Below are 16242 nucleotides of genomic sequence, written 5' to 3'. Positions count from 1 at the left end.
TTTTGGATTTTATTTGGTTGTATTAATTCAAAATTCATTTTTCTTTTAGAGAAACTTTTCCTAATGTATTTTACCAACCCTAACTTACTATCTTTTACGATATCTAACGATCCTATCTTATTATCTTTTTAGGATATATTTATTAGTCTTAATTTACTATCGTTATAGAATTACAGAATATCTAATGATCTTTTCTTATTATCTCAAGGGATATCCAATATACCCTGTTGATTGACAAGATCCCCCGAAAACTGCACCTCACGCAACCAAAACTCACACTTGGAGAATTTAGCATATACCATCTCCCTCCTTAGAGTCTCTAGAACCTCTAGTCGATGTCACACCCTCCCCGACCGATGGCATAAAATGTTGAATGGTGACCACAAAAATATTTCCCAAATCACAGAGCACCAATCATAATTACCTATGTAAATGAAAAAAAATACAAGTCTTCATGATCATAATCCTTCCTTGACATGATCTCTACTCCATCCTAGGAACACATGCAATTTTGAAAACATCAACTTTATGTTGGTGAGTGCACATGTTTTAATAGTTTTTGGATTTTATTTGGTTGTATTAATTCAAAATTCATTTTTCTTTTAGAGAAACTTTTCCTAATGTATTTTACCAACCCTAACTTACTATCTTTTACGATATCTAACGATCCTATCTTATTATCTTTTTAGGATATATTTATTAGTCTTAATTTACTATCTTTATAGAATTACACAATATCTAATGATCCTTTCTTATTATCTCTAGGGATATCCAATATACCCTGTTGATTGACAATATCCCCCGAAAACTGCACCTCACGCAACCAAAACTCACACTTGGAGAATTTAGCATATACCATCTCCCTCCTTAGAGTCTCTAGAACCTCTAGTCGATGTCACACCCTCCCCGACCGATGGCATAAAATGTTGAATGGTGACCACAAAAATATTTCCCAAATCACAGAGCTCCAATCATAATTACCTATGTAAATGAAAAAAAATACAAGTCTTCATGATCATAATCCTTCCTTGACATGATCTCTACTCCATCCTAGGAACACATGCAATTTTGAAAACATCAATTTTATGTTGGTGAGTGCACATGTTTTAATAGTTTTCGGATTTTATTTGGTTGTATTAATTCAAAATTAATTTTTCTTTTAGAGAAACTTTTCCTAATGTATTTTACCAACCCTAACTTACTATCTTTTACGATATCTGACGATCCTATCTTATTATCCTTTTAGGATATATTTATTAGTCTTAATTTACTATCTTTATAGAATTACAGAATATCTAATGATCCTTTCTTATTATCTCAAGGGATATCCAATATACCCTGTTGATTGACAAGATCCCCCGAAAACTGCACCTCACGCAACCAAAACTCACACTTGGAGAATTTAGCATATGCCATCTCCCTCCTTAGAGTCTCTAGAACCTCTAGTCGATGTCACACCCTCCCCCACCGATGGCATAAAATGTTGAATGGTGACCACAAAAATATTTCCCAAATCACAGAGCACCAATCATAATTACCTATGTAAATGAAAAAAAATACAAGTCTTCATGATCATAATCCTTCCTTGACATGATCTCTACTCCATCCTAGGAACACATGCAATTTTGAAAACATCAACTTTATGTTGGTGAGTGCACATGTTTTAATAGTTTTCGGATTTTATTTGGTTGTATTAATTCAAAATTCATTTTTCTTTTAGAGAAACTTTTCCTAATGTATTTTACCAACCCTAACTTACTATCTTTTACGATATCTGACGATCCTATCTTATTATCTTTTTAGGATATATTTATTAGTCTTAATTTACTATCTTTATAGAATTACAGAATATCTAATGATCCTTTCTTATTATCTCTAGGGATATCCAATATACCCTGTTGATTGACAAGATCCCCCGAAAACTGCACCTCACGCAACCAAAACTCACACTTGGAGAATTTAGCATATACCATCTCCCTCCTTAGAGTCTCTAGAACCTCTAGTCGATGTCACACCCTCCCCGACCGATGGCATAAAATGTTGAATTGTGACCACAAAAATATTTCCCAAATCACAGACCTCCAATCATAATTACCTATGTAAATGAAAAAAATACAAGTCTTCATGATCATAATCCTTCCTTGACATGATCTCTACTCCATCCTAGGAACACATGCAATTTTGAAAACATCAACTTTATGTTGGTGAGTGCACATGTTTTAATAGTTTTCGGATTTTATTTGGTTGTATTAATTCAAAATTCATTTTTCTTTTAGAGAAACTTTTCCTAATGTATTTTACCAACCCTAACTTACTATCTTTTACGATATCTAACGATCCTATCTTATTATCTTTTTAGGATATATTTATTAGTCTTAATTTACTATCTATATAGAATTACAGAATATCTAATGATCCTTTCTTATTATCTCTAGGGATATCCAATATACCCTGTTCATTGACAAGATCCCCCGAAAACTGCACCTCACGCAACCAAAACTCACACTTGGAGAATTTAGCATATACCATCTCCCTCCTTAGAGTCTCTAGAACCTCTAGTCGATGTCACACCCTCCCCGACCGATGGCATAAAATGTTGAATGGTGACCACAAAAATATTTCCCAAATCACAGAGCTCCAATCATAATTACCTATGTAAATGAAAAAAAATACAAGTCTTCATGATCATAATCCTTCCTTGACATGATCTCTACTCCATCCTAGGAACACATGCAATTTTGAAAACATCAACTTTATGTTGGTGAGTGCACATGTTTTAATAGTTTTCGGATTTTATTTGGTTGTATTAATTCAAAATTCATTTTTCTTTTAGAGAAACTTTTCCTAATGTATTTTACCAACCCTAACTTACTATCTTTTACGATATCTAACGATCCTATCTTATTATCCTTTTAGGATATATTTATTAGTCTTAATTTACTATCTTTATAGAATTACAGAATATCTAATGATCCTTTCTTATTATCTCTAGGGATATCCAATATACCCTGTTGATTGACAAGATCCCCCGAAAACTGCACCTCACGCAACCAAAACTCACACTTGGAGAATTTAGCATATACCATCTCCCTCCTTAGAGTCTCTAGAACCTCTAGTCGATGTCACACCCTCCCCGACCGATGGCATAAAATGTTGAATGGTGACCACAAAAATATTTCCCAAATCACAGAGCACCAATCATAATTACCTATGTAAATGAAAAAAAATACAAGTCTTCATGATCATAATCCTTCCTTGACATGATCTCTACTCCATCCTAGGAACACATGCAATTTTGAAAACATCAACTTTATGTTGGTGAGTGCACATGTTTTAATAGTTTTTGGATTTTATTTGGTTGTATTAATTCAAAATTCATTTTTCTTTTAGAGAAACTTTTCCTAATGTATTTTACCAACCCTAACTTACTATCTTTTACGATATCTAACGATCCTATCTTATTATCTTTTTAGGATATATTTATTAGTCTTAATTTACTATCGTTATAGAATTACAGAATATCTAATGATCTTTTCTTATTATCTCAAGGGATATCCAATATACCCTGTTGATTGACAAGATCCCCCGAAAACTGCACCTCACGCAACCAAAACTCACACTTGGAGAATTTAGCATATACCATCTCCCTCCTTAGAGTCTCTAGAACCTCTAGTCGATGTCACACCCTCCCCGACCGATGGCATAAAATGTTGAATGGTGACCACAAAAATATTTCCCAAATCACAGAGCACCAATCATAATTACCTATGTAAATGAAAAAAAATACAAGTCTTCATGATCATAATCCTTCCTTGACATGATCTCTACTCCATCCTAGGAACACATGCAATTTTGAAAACATCAACTTTATGTTGGTGAGTGCACATGTTTTAATAGTTTTCGGATTTTATTTGGTTGTATTAATTCAAAATTCATTTTTCTTTTAGAGAAACTTTTCCTAATGTATTTTACCAACCCTAACTTACTATCTTTTACGATATCTGACGATCCTATCTTATTATCTTTTTAGGATATATTTATTAGTCTTAATTTACTATCTTTATAGAATTACAGAATATCTAATGATCCTTTCTTATTATCTCTAGGGATATCCAATATACCCTGTTGATTGACAAGATCCCCCGAAAACTGCACCTCACGCAACCAAAACTCACACTTGGAGAATTTAGCATATACCATCTCCCTCCTTAGAGTCTCTAGAACCTCTAGTCGATGTCACACCCTCCCCGACCGATGGCATAAAATGTTGAATTGTGACCACAAAAATATTTCCCAAATCACAGACCTCCAATCATAATTACCTATGTAAATGAAAAAAAATACAAGTCTTCATGATCATAATCCTTCCTTGACATGATCTCTACTCCATCCTAGGAACACATGCAATTTTGAAAACATCAACTTTATGTTGGTGAGTGCACATGTTTTAATAGTTTTCGGATTTTATTTGGTTGTATTAATTCAAAATTCATTTTTCTTTTAGAGAAACTTTTCCTAATGTATTTTACCAACCCTAACTTACTATCTTTTACGATATCTAACGATCCTATCTTATTATCCTTTTAGGATATATTTATTAGTCTTAATTTACTATCTTTATAGAATTACAGAATATCTAATGATCCTTTCTTATTATCTCTAGGGATATCCAATATACCCTGTTGATTGACAAGATCCCCCGAAAACTGCACCTCACGCAACCAAAACTCACACTTGGAGAATTTAGCATATACCATCTCCCTCCTTAGAGTCTCTAGAACCTCTAGTCGATGTCACACCCTCCCCGACCGATGGCATAAAATGTTGAATGGTGACCACAAAAATATTTCCCAAATCACAGAGCACCAATCATAATTACCTATGTAAATGAAAAAAAATACAAGTCTTCATGATCATAATCCTTCCTTGACATGATCTCTACTCCATCCTAGGAACACATGCAATTTTGAAAACATCAACTTTATGTTGGTGAGTGCACATGTTTTAATAGTTTTTGGATTTTATTTGGTTGTATTAATTCAAAATTCATTTTTCTTTTAGAGAAACTTTTCCTAATGTATTTTACCAACCCTAACTTACTATCTTTTACGATATCTAACGATCCTATCTTATTATCTTTTTAGGATATATTTATTAGTCTTAATTTACTATCGTTATAGAATTACAGAATATCTAATGATCTTTTCTTATTATCTCAAGGGATATCCAATATACCCTGTTGATTGACAAGATCCCCCGAAAACTGCACCTCACGCAACCAAAACTCACACTTGGAGAATTTAGCATATACCATCTCCCTCTTTAGAGTCTCTAGAACCTCTAGTCGATGTCACACCCTCCCCGACCGATGGCATAAAATGTTGAATGGTGACCACAAAAATATTTCCCAAATCACAGAGCACCAATCATAATTACCTATGTAAATGAAAAAAAATACAAGTCTTCATGATCATAATCCTTCCTTGACATGATCTCTACTCCATCCTAGGAACACATGCAATTTTGAAAACATCAACTTTATGTTGGTGAGTGCACATGTTTTAATAGTTTTCGGATTTTATTTGGTTGTATTAATTCAAAATTCATTTTTCTTTTAGAGAAACTTTTCCTAATGTATTTTACCAACCCTAACTTACTATCTTTTACGATATCTGACGATCCTATCTTATTATCTTTTTAGGATATATTTATTAGTCTTAATTTACTATCTTTATAGAATTACAGAATATCTAATGATCCTTTCTTATTATCTCTAGGGATATCCAATATACCCTGTTGATTGACAAGATCCCCCGAAAACTGCACCTCACGCAACCAAAACTCACACTTGGAGAATTTAGCATATACCATCTCCCTCCTTAGAGTCTCTAGAACCTCTAGTCGATGTCACACCCTCCCCGACCGATGGCATAAAATGTTGAATTGTGACCACAAAAATATTTCCCAAATCACAGACCTCCAATCATAATTACCTATGTAAATGAAAAAAAATACAAGTCTTCATGATCATAATCCTTCCTTGACATGATCTCTACTCCATCCTAGGAACACATGCAATTTTGAAAACATCAACTTTATGTTGGTGAGTGCACATGTTTTAATAGTTTTCGGATTTTATTTGGTTGTATTAATTCAAAATTCATTTTTCTTTTAGAGAAACTTTTCCTAATGTATTTTACCAACCCTAACTTACTATCTTTTACGATATCTAACGATCCTATCTTATTATCTTTTTAGGATATATTTATTAGTCTTAATTTACTATCTATATAGAATTACAGAATATCTAATGATCCTTTCTTATTATCTCTAGGGATATCCAATATACCCTGTTGATTGACAAGATCCCCCGAAAACTGCACCTCACGCAACCAAAACTCACACTTGGAGAATTTAGCATATACCATCTCCCTCCTTAGAGTCTCTAGAACCTCTAGTCGATGTCACACCCTCCCCGACCGATGGCATAAAATGTTGAATGGTGACCACAAAAATATTTCCCAAATCACAGAGCTCCAATCATAATTACCTATGTAAATGAAAAAAAATACAAGTCTTCATGATCATAATCCTTCCTTGACATGATCTCTACTCCATCCTAGGAACACATGCAATTTTGAAAACATCAACTTTATGTTGGTGAGTGCACATGTTTTAATAGTTTTCGGATTTTATTTGGTTGTATTAATTCAAAATTCATTTTTCTTTTAGAGAAACTTTTCCTAATGTATTTTACCAACCCTAACTTACTATCTTTTACGATATCTAACGATCCTATCTTATTATCCTTTTAGGATATATTTATTAGTCTTAATTTACTATCTTTATAGAATTACAGAATATCTAATGATCCTTTCTTATTATCTCTAGGGATATCCAATATACCCTGTTGATTGACAAGATCCCCCGAAAACTGCACCTCACGCAACCAAAACTCACACTTGGAGAATTTAGCATATACCATCTCCCTCCTTAGAGTCTCTAGAACCTCTAGTCGATGTCACACCCTCCCCGACCGATGGCATAAAATGTTGAATGGTGACCACAAAAATATTTCCCAAATCACAGAGCACCAATCATAATTACCTATGTAAATGAAAAAAAATACAAGTCTTCATGATCATAATCCTTCCTTGACATGATCTCTACTCCATCCTAGGAACACATGCAATTTTGAAAACATCAACTTTATGTTGGTGAGTGCACATGTTTTAATAGTTTTCGGATTTTATTTGCTTGTATTAATTCAAAATTCATTTTTCTTTTAGAGAAACTTTTCCTAATGTATTTTACCAACCCTAACTTACTATCTTATACGATATCTAACGATCCTATCTTATTATCTTTTTAGGATATATTTATTAGTCTTAATTTACTATCTTTATAGAATTACAGAATATCTAATGATCCTTTCTTATTATCTCTAGGGATATCCAATATACCCTGTTGATTGACAAGATCCCCCGAAAACTGCACCTCACGCAACCAAAACTCACACTTGGAGAATTTAGCATATACCATCTCCCTCCTTAGAGTCTCTAGAACCTCTAGTCGATGTCACACCCTCCCCGACCGATGGCATAAAATGTTGAATGGTGACCACAAAAATATTTCCCAAATCACAGAGCTCCAATCATAATTACCTATGTAAATGAAAAAAAATACAAGTCTTCATGATCATAATCCTTCCTTGACATGATCTCTACTCCATCCTAGGAACACATGCAATTTTGAAAACTTCAACTTTATGTTGGTGAGTGCACATGTTTTAATAGTTTTCGGATTTTATTTGGTTGTATTAATTCAAAATTCATTTTTCTTTTAGAGAAACTTTTCCTAATGTATTTTACCAACCCTAACTTACTATCTTTTACGATATCTAACGATCCTATCTTATTATCCTTTTAGGATATATTTATTAGTCTTAATTTACTATCTTTATAGAATTACAGAATATCTAATGATCCTTTCTTATTATCTCTAGGGATATCCAATATACCCTGTTGATTGACAAGATCCCCCGAAAACTGCACCTCACGCAACCAAAACTCACACTTGGAGAATTTAGCATATACCATCTCCCTCCTTAGAGTCTCTAGAACCTCTAGTCGATGTCACATCCTCCCCGACCGATGGCATAAAATGTTGAATGGTGACCACAAAAATATTTCCCAAATCACAGAGCACCAATCATAATTACCTATGTAAATGAAAAAAAATACAAGTCTTCATGATCATAATCCTTCCTTGACATGATCTCTACTCCATCCTAGGAACACATGCAATTTTGAAAACATCAACTTTATGTTGGTGAGTGCACATGTTTTAATAGTTTTCGGATTTTATTTGGTTGTATTAATTCAAAATTCATTTTTCTTTTAGAGAAACTTTTCCTAATGCATTTTACCAACCCTAACTTACTATCTTTTACGATATCTAACGATCCTATCTTATTATCTTTTTAGGATATATTTATTAGTCTTAATTTACTATCTTTATAGAATTACAGAATATCTAATGATCCTTTCTTATTATCTCTAGGGATATCCAATATACCCTGTTGATTGACAAGATCCCCCGAAAACTGCACCTCACGCAACCAAAACTCACACTTGGAGAATTTAGCATATACCATCTCCCTCCTTAGAGTCTCTAGAACCTCTAGTCGATGGCACACCCTCCCCGACCGATGGCATAAAATGTTGAATGGTGACCACAAAAATATTTCCCAAATCACAGAGCACCAATCATAATTACCTATGTAAATGAAAAAAAATACAAGTCTTCATGATCATAATCCTTCCTTGACATGATCTCTACTCCATCCTAGGAACACATGCAATTTTGAAAACATCAACTTTATGTTGGTGAGTGCACATGTTTTAATAGTTTTTGGATTTTATTTGGTTGTATTAATTCAAAATTCATTTTTCTTTTAGAGAAACTTTTCCTAATGTATTTTACCAACCCTAACTTACTATCTTTTACGATATCTAACGATCCTATCTTATTATATTTTTAGGATATATTTATTAGTCTTAATTTACTATCGTTATAGAATTACAGAATATCTAATGATCCTTTCTTATTATCTCAAGGGATATCCAATATACCCTGTTGATTGACAAGATCCCCCGAAAACTGCACCTCACGCAACCAAAACTCACACTTGGAGAATTTAGCATATACCATCTCCCTCCTTAGAGTCTCTAGAACCTCTAGTCGATGTCACACCCTCCCCGACCGATAGCATAAAATGTTGAATGGTGACCACAAAAATATTTCCCAAATCACAGAGCACCAATCATAATTACCTATGTAAATGAAAAAAAATACAAGTCTTCATGATCATAATCCTTCCTTGACATGATCTCTACTCCATCCTAGGAACACATGCAATTTTGAAAACATTAACTTTATGTTGGTGAGTGCACATGTTTTAATAGTTTTCGGATTTTATTTGGTTGTATTAATTCAAAATTCATTTTTCTTTTAGAGAAACTTTTCCTAATGTATTTTACCAACCCTAACTTACTATCTTTTACGATATCTAACGATCCTATCTTATTATCTTTTTAGGATATATTTATTAGTCTTAATTTACTATCTTTATAGAATTACAGAATATCTAATGATCCTTTCTTATTATCTCTAGGGATATCCAATATACCCTGTTGATTGACAAGATCCCCCGAAAACTGCACCTCACGCAACCAAAACTCACACTTGGAGAATTTAGCATATACCATCTCCCTCCTTAGAGTCTCTAGAACCTCTATTCGATGTCACACCCTCCCCGACCGATGGCATAAAATGTTGAATGGTGACCACAAAAATATTTCCCAAATCACAGAGCTCCAATCATAATTACCTATGTAAATGAAAAAAAATACAAGTCTTCATGATCATAATCCTTCCTTGACATGATCTCTACTCCATCCTAGGAACACATGCAATTCTGAAAACATCAACTTTATGTTGGTGAGTGCACATGTTTTAATAGTTTTCGGATTTTATTTGGTTGTATTAATTCAAAATTCATTTTTCTTTTAGAGAAACTTTTCCTAATGTATTTTACCAACCCTAACTTACTATCTTTTACGATATCTAACGATCCTATCTTATTATCCTTTTAGGATATATTTATTAGTCTTAATTTACTATCTTTATAGAATTACAGAATATCTAATGATCCTTTCTTATTATCTCTAGGGATATCCAATATACCCTGTTGATTGACAAGATCCCCCGAAAACTGCACCTCACGCAACCAAAACTCACACTTGGAGAATTTAGCATATACCATCTCCCTCCTTAGAGTCTCTAGAACCTCTATTCGATGTCACACCCTCCCCGACCGATGGCATAAAATGTTGAATGGTGACCACAAAAATATTTCCCAAATCACAGAGCACCAATCATAATTACCTATGTAAATGAAAAAAAATACAAGTCTTCATGATCATAATCCTTCCTTGACATGATCTCTACTCCATCCTAGGAACACATGCAATTTTGAAAACATTAACTTTATGTTGGTGAGTGCACATGTTTTAATAGTTTTCGGATTTTATTTGGTTGTATTAATTCAAAATTCATTTTTCTTTTAGAGAAACTTTTCCTAATGTATTTTACCAACCCTAACTTACTATCTTTTACGATATCTAACGATCCTATCTTATTATCTTTTTAGGATATATTTATTAGTCTTAATTTACTATCTTTATAGAATTACAGAATATCTAATGATCCTTTCTTATTATCTCTAGGGATATCCAATATACCCTGTTGATTGACAAGATCCCCCGAAAACTGCACCTCACGCAACCAAAACTCACACTTGGAGAATTTAGCATATACCATCTCCCTCCTTAGAGTCTCTAGAACCTCTAGTCGATGTCACACCCTCCCCGACCGATGGCATAAAATGTTGAATGGTGACCACAAAAATATTTCCCAAATCACAGAGCTCCAATCATAATTACCTATGTAAATGAAAAAAAATACAAGTCTTCATGATCATAATCCTTCCTTGACATGATCTCTACTCCATCCTAGGAACACATGCAATTTTGAAAACATCAACTTTATGTTGGTGAGTGCACATGTTTTAATAGTTTTCGGATTTTATTTGCTTGTATTAATTCAAAATTCATTTTTCTTTTAGAGAAACTTTTCCTAATGTATTTTACCAACCCTAACTTACTATCTTATACGATATCTAACGATCCTATCTTATTATCTTTTTAGGATATATTTATTAGTCTTAATTTACTATCTTTATAGAATTACAGAATATCTAATGATCCTTTCTTATTATCTCTAGGGATATCCAATATACCCTGTTGATTGACAAGATCCCCCGAAAACTGCACCTCACGCAACCAAAACTCACACTTGGAGAATTTAGCATATACCATCTCCCTCCTTAGAGTCTCTAGAACCTCTAGTCGATGTCACACCCTCCCCGACCGATGGCATAAAATGTTGAATGGTGACCACAAAAATATTTCCCAAATCACAGAGCTCCAATCATAATTACCTATGTAAATGAAAAAAAATACAAGTCTTCATGATCATAATCCTTCCTTGACATGATCTCTACTCCATCCTAGGAACACATGCAATTTTGAAAACTTCAACTTTATGTTGGTGAGTGCACATGTTTTAATAGTTTTCGGATTTTATTTGGTTGTATTAATTCAAAATTCATTTTTCTTTTAGAGAAACTTTTCCTAATGTATTTTACCAACCCTAACTTACTATCTTTTACGATATCTAACGATCCTATCTTATTATCCTTTTAGGATATATTTATTAGTCTTAATTTACTATCTTTATAGAATTACAGAATATCTAATGATCCTTTCTTATTATCTCTAGGGATATCCAATATACCCTGTTGATTGACAAGATCCCCCGAAAACTGCACCTCACGCAACCAAAACTCACACTTGGAGAATTTAGCATATACCATCTCCCTCCTTAGAGTCTCTAGAACCTCTAGTCGATGTCACATCCTCCCCGACCGATGGCATAAAATGTTGAATGGTGACCACAAAAATATTTCCCAAATCACAGAGCACCAATCATAATTACCTATGTAAATGAAAAAAAATACAAGTCTTCATGATCATAATCCTTCCTTGACATGATCTCTACTCCATCCTAGGAACACATGCAATTTTGAAAACATCAACTTTATGTTGGTGAGTGCACATGTTTTAATAGTTTTCGGATTTTATTTGGTTGTATTAATTCAAAATTCATTTTTCTTTTAGAGAAACTTTTCCTAATGCATTTTACCAACCCTAACTTACTATCTTTTACGATATCTAACGATCCTATCTTATTATCTTTTTAGGATATATTTATTAGTCTTAATTTACTATCTTTATAGAATTACAGAATATCTAATGATCCTTTCTTATTATCTCTAGGGATATCCAATATACCCTGTTGATTGACAAGATCCCCCGAAAACTGCACCTCACGCAACCAAAACTCACACTTGGAGAATTTAGCATATACCATCTCCCTCCTTAGAGTCTCTAGAACCTCTAGTCGATGGCACACCCTCCCCGACCGATGGCATAAAATGTTGAATGGTGACCACAAAAATATTTCCCAAATCACAGAGCACCAATCATAATTACCTATGTAAATGAAAAAAAATACAAGTCTTCATGATCATAATCCTTCCTTGACATGATCTCTACTCCATCCTAGGAACACATGCAATTTTGAAAACATCAACTTTATGTTGGTGAGTGCACATGTTTTAATAGTTTTTGGATTTTATTTGGTTGTATTAATTCAAAATTCATTTTTCTTTTAGAGAAACTTTTCCTAATGTATTTTACCAACCCTAACTTACTATCTTTTACGATATCTAACGATCCTATCTTATTATATTTTTAGGATATATTTATTAGTCTTAATTTACTATCGTTATAGAATTACAGAATATCTAATGATCCTTTCTTATTATCTCAAGGGATATCCAATATACCCTGTTGATTGACAAGATCCCCCGAAAACTGCACCTCACGCAACCAAAACTCACACTTGGAGAATTTAGCATATACCATCTCCCTCCTTAGAGTCTCTAGAACCTCTAGTCGATGTCACACCCTCCCCGACCGATAGCATAAAATGTTGAATGGTGACCACAAAAATATTTCCCAAATCACAGAGCACCAATCATAATTACCTATGTAAATGAAAAAAAATACAAGTCTTCATGATCATAATCCTTCCTTGACATGATCTCTACTCCATCCTAGGAACACATGCAATTTTGAAAACATTAACTTTATGTTGGTGAGTGCACATGTTTTAATAGTTTTCGGATTTTATTTGGTTGTATTAATTCAAAATTCATTTTTCTTTTAGAGAAACTTTTCCTAATGTATTTTACCAACCCTAACTTACTATCTTTTACGATATCTAACGATCCTATCTTATTATCTTTTTAGGATATATTTATTAGTCTTAATTTACTATCTTTATAGAATTACAGAATATCTAATGATCCTTTCTTATTATCTCTAGGGATATCCAATATACCCTGTTGATTGACAAGATCCCCCGAAAACTGCACCTCACGCAACCAAAACTCACACTTGGAGAATTTAGCATATACCATCTCCCTCCTTAGAGTCTCTAGAACCTCTATTCGATGTCACACCCTCCCCGACCGATGGCATAAAATGTTGAATGGTGACCACAAAAATATTTCCCAAATCACAGAGCTCCAATCATAATTACCTATGTAAATGAAAAAAAATACAAGTCTTCATGATCATAATCCTTCCTTGACATGATCTCTACTCCATCCTAGGAACACATGCAATTCTGAAAACATCAACTTTATGTTGGTGAGTGCACATGTTTTAATAGTTTTCGGATTTTATTTGGTTGTATTAATTCAAAATTCATTTTTCTTTTAGAGAAACTTTTCCTAATGTATTTTACCAACCCTAACTTACTATCTTTTACGATATCTAACGATCCTATCTTATTATCCTTTTAGGATATATTTATTAGTCTTAATTTACTATCTTTATAGAATTACAGAATATCTAATGATCCTTTCTTATTATCTCTAGGGATATCCAATATACCCTGTTGATTGACAAGATCCCCCGAAAACTGCACCTCACGCAACCAAAACTCACACTTGGAGAATTTAGCATATACCATCTCCCTCCTTAGAGTCTCTAGAACCTCTATTCGATGTCACACCCTCCCCGACCGATGGCATAAAATGTTGAATGGTGACCACAAAAATATTTCCCAAATCACAGAGCACCAATCATAATTACCTATGTAAATGAAAAAAAATACAAGTCTTCATGATCATAATCCTTCCTTGACATGATCTCTACTCCATCCTAGGAACACATGCAATTTTGAAAACATTAACTTTATGTTGGTGAGTGCACATGTTTTAATAGTTTTCGGATTTTATTTGGTTGTATTAATTCAAAATTCATTTTTCTTTTAGAGAAACTTTTCCTAATGTATTTTACCAACCCTAACTTACTATCTTTTACGATATCTAACGATCCTATCTTATTATCTTTTTAGGATATATTTATTAGTCTTAATTTACTATCTTTATAGAATTACAGAATATCTAATGATCCTTTCTTATTATCTCTAGGGATATCCAATATACCCTGTTGATTGACAAGATCCCCCGAAAACTGCACCTCACGCAACCAAAACTCACACTTGGAGAATTTAGCATATACCATCTCCCTCCTTAGAGTCTCTAGAACCTCTAGTCGATGTCACACCCTCCCCGACCGATGGCATAAAATGTTGAATGGTGACCACAAAAATATTTCCCAAATCACAGAGCTCCAATCATAATTACCTATGTAAATGAAAAAAAATACAAGTCTTCATGATCATAATCCTTCCTTGACATGATCTCTACTCCATCCTAGGAACACATGCAATTTTGAAAACATTAACTTTATGTTGGTGAGTGCACATGTTTTAATAGTTTTCGGATTTTATTTGGTTGTATTAATTCAAAATTCATTTTTCTTTTAGAGAAACTTTTCCTAATGTATTTTACCAACCCTAACTTACTATCTTTTACGATATCTAACGATCCTATCTTATTATCCTTTTAGGATATATTTATTAGTCTTAATTTACTATCTTTATAGAATTACAGAATATCTAATGATCCTTTCTTATTATCTCTAGGGATATCCAATATACCCTGTTGATTGACAAGATCCCCCGAAAACTGCACCTCACGCAACCAAAACTCACACTTGGAGAATTTAGCATATACCATCTCCCTCCTTAGAGTCTCTAGAACCTCTAGTCGATGTCACATCCTCCCCGACCGATGGCATAAAATGTTGAATGGTGACCACAAAAATATTTCCCAAATCACAGAGCTCCAATCATAATTACCTATGTAAATGAAAAAAAATACAAGTCTTCATGATCATAATCCTTCCTTGACATGATCTCTACTCCATCCTAGGAACACATGTAATTTTGAAAACATCAACTTTATGTTGGTGAGTGCACATGTTTTAATAGTTTTCGGATTTTATTTGGTTGTATTAATTCAAAATTCATTTTTCTTTTAGAGAAACTTTTCCTAATGTATTTTACCAACCCTAACTTACTATCTTTTACGATATCTAACGATCCTATCTTATTATCCTTTTAGGATATATTTATTAGTCTTAATTTACTATCTTTATAGAATTACAGAATATCTAATGATCCTTTCTTATTATCTCTAGGGATATCCAATATACCCTGTTGATTGACAAGATCCCCCGAAAACTGCACCTCACGCAACCAAAACTCACACTTGGAGAATTTAGCATATACCATCTCCCTCCTTAGAGTCTCTAGAACCTCTAGTCGATGTCACATCCTCCCCGACCGATGGCATAAAATGTTGAATGGTGACCACAAAAATATTTCCCAAATCACAGAGCACCAATCATAATTACCTATGTAAATGAAAAAAAATACAAGTCTTCATGATCATAATCCTTCCTTGACATGATCTCTACTCCATCCTAGGAACACATGTAATTTTGAAAACATCAACTTTATGTTGGTGAGTGCACATGTTTTAATAGTTTTCGGATTTTATTTGGTTGTATTAATTCAAAATTCATTTTTCTTTTAGAGAAACTTTTCCTAATGCATTTTACCAACCCTAACTTACTA

The sequence above is a fragment of the Lactuca sativa genome, chromosome 8 (genome assembly GCF_002870075.4).
Source record: "Lactuca sativa cultivar Salinas chromosome 8, Lsat_Salinas_v11, whole genome shotgun sequence".
NCBI classification, from domain to species: Eukaryota; Viridiplantae; Streptophyta; class Magnoliopsida; order Asterales; family Asteraceae; genus Lactuca; species Lactuca sativa.
The sequence above is the reverse complement of the archived record's forward strand: the minus strand, read 5'-3'. Positions refer to the sequence as shown.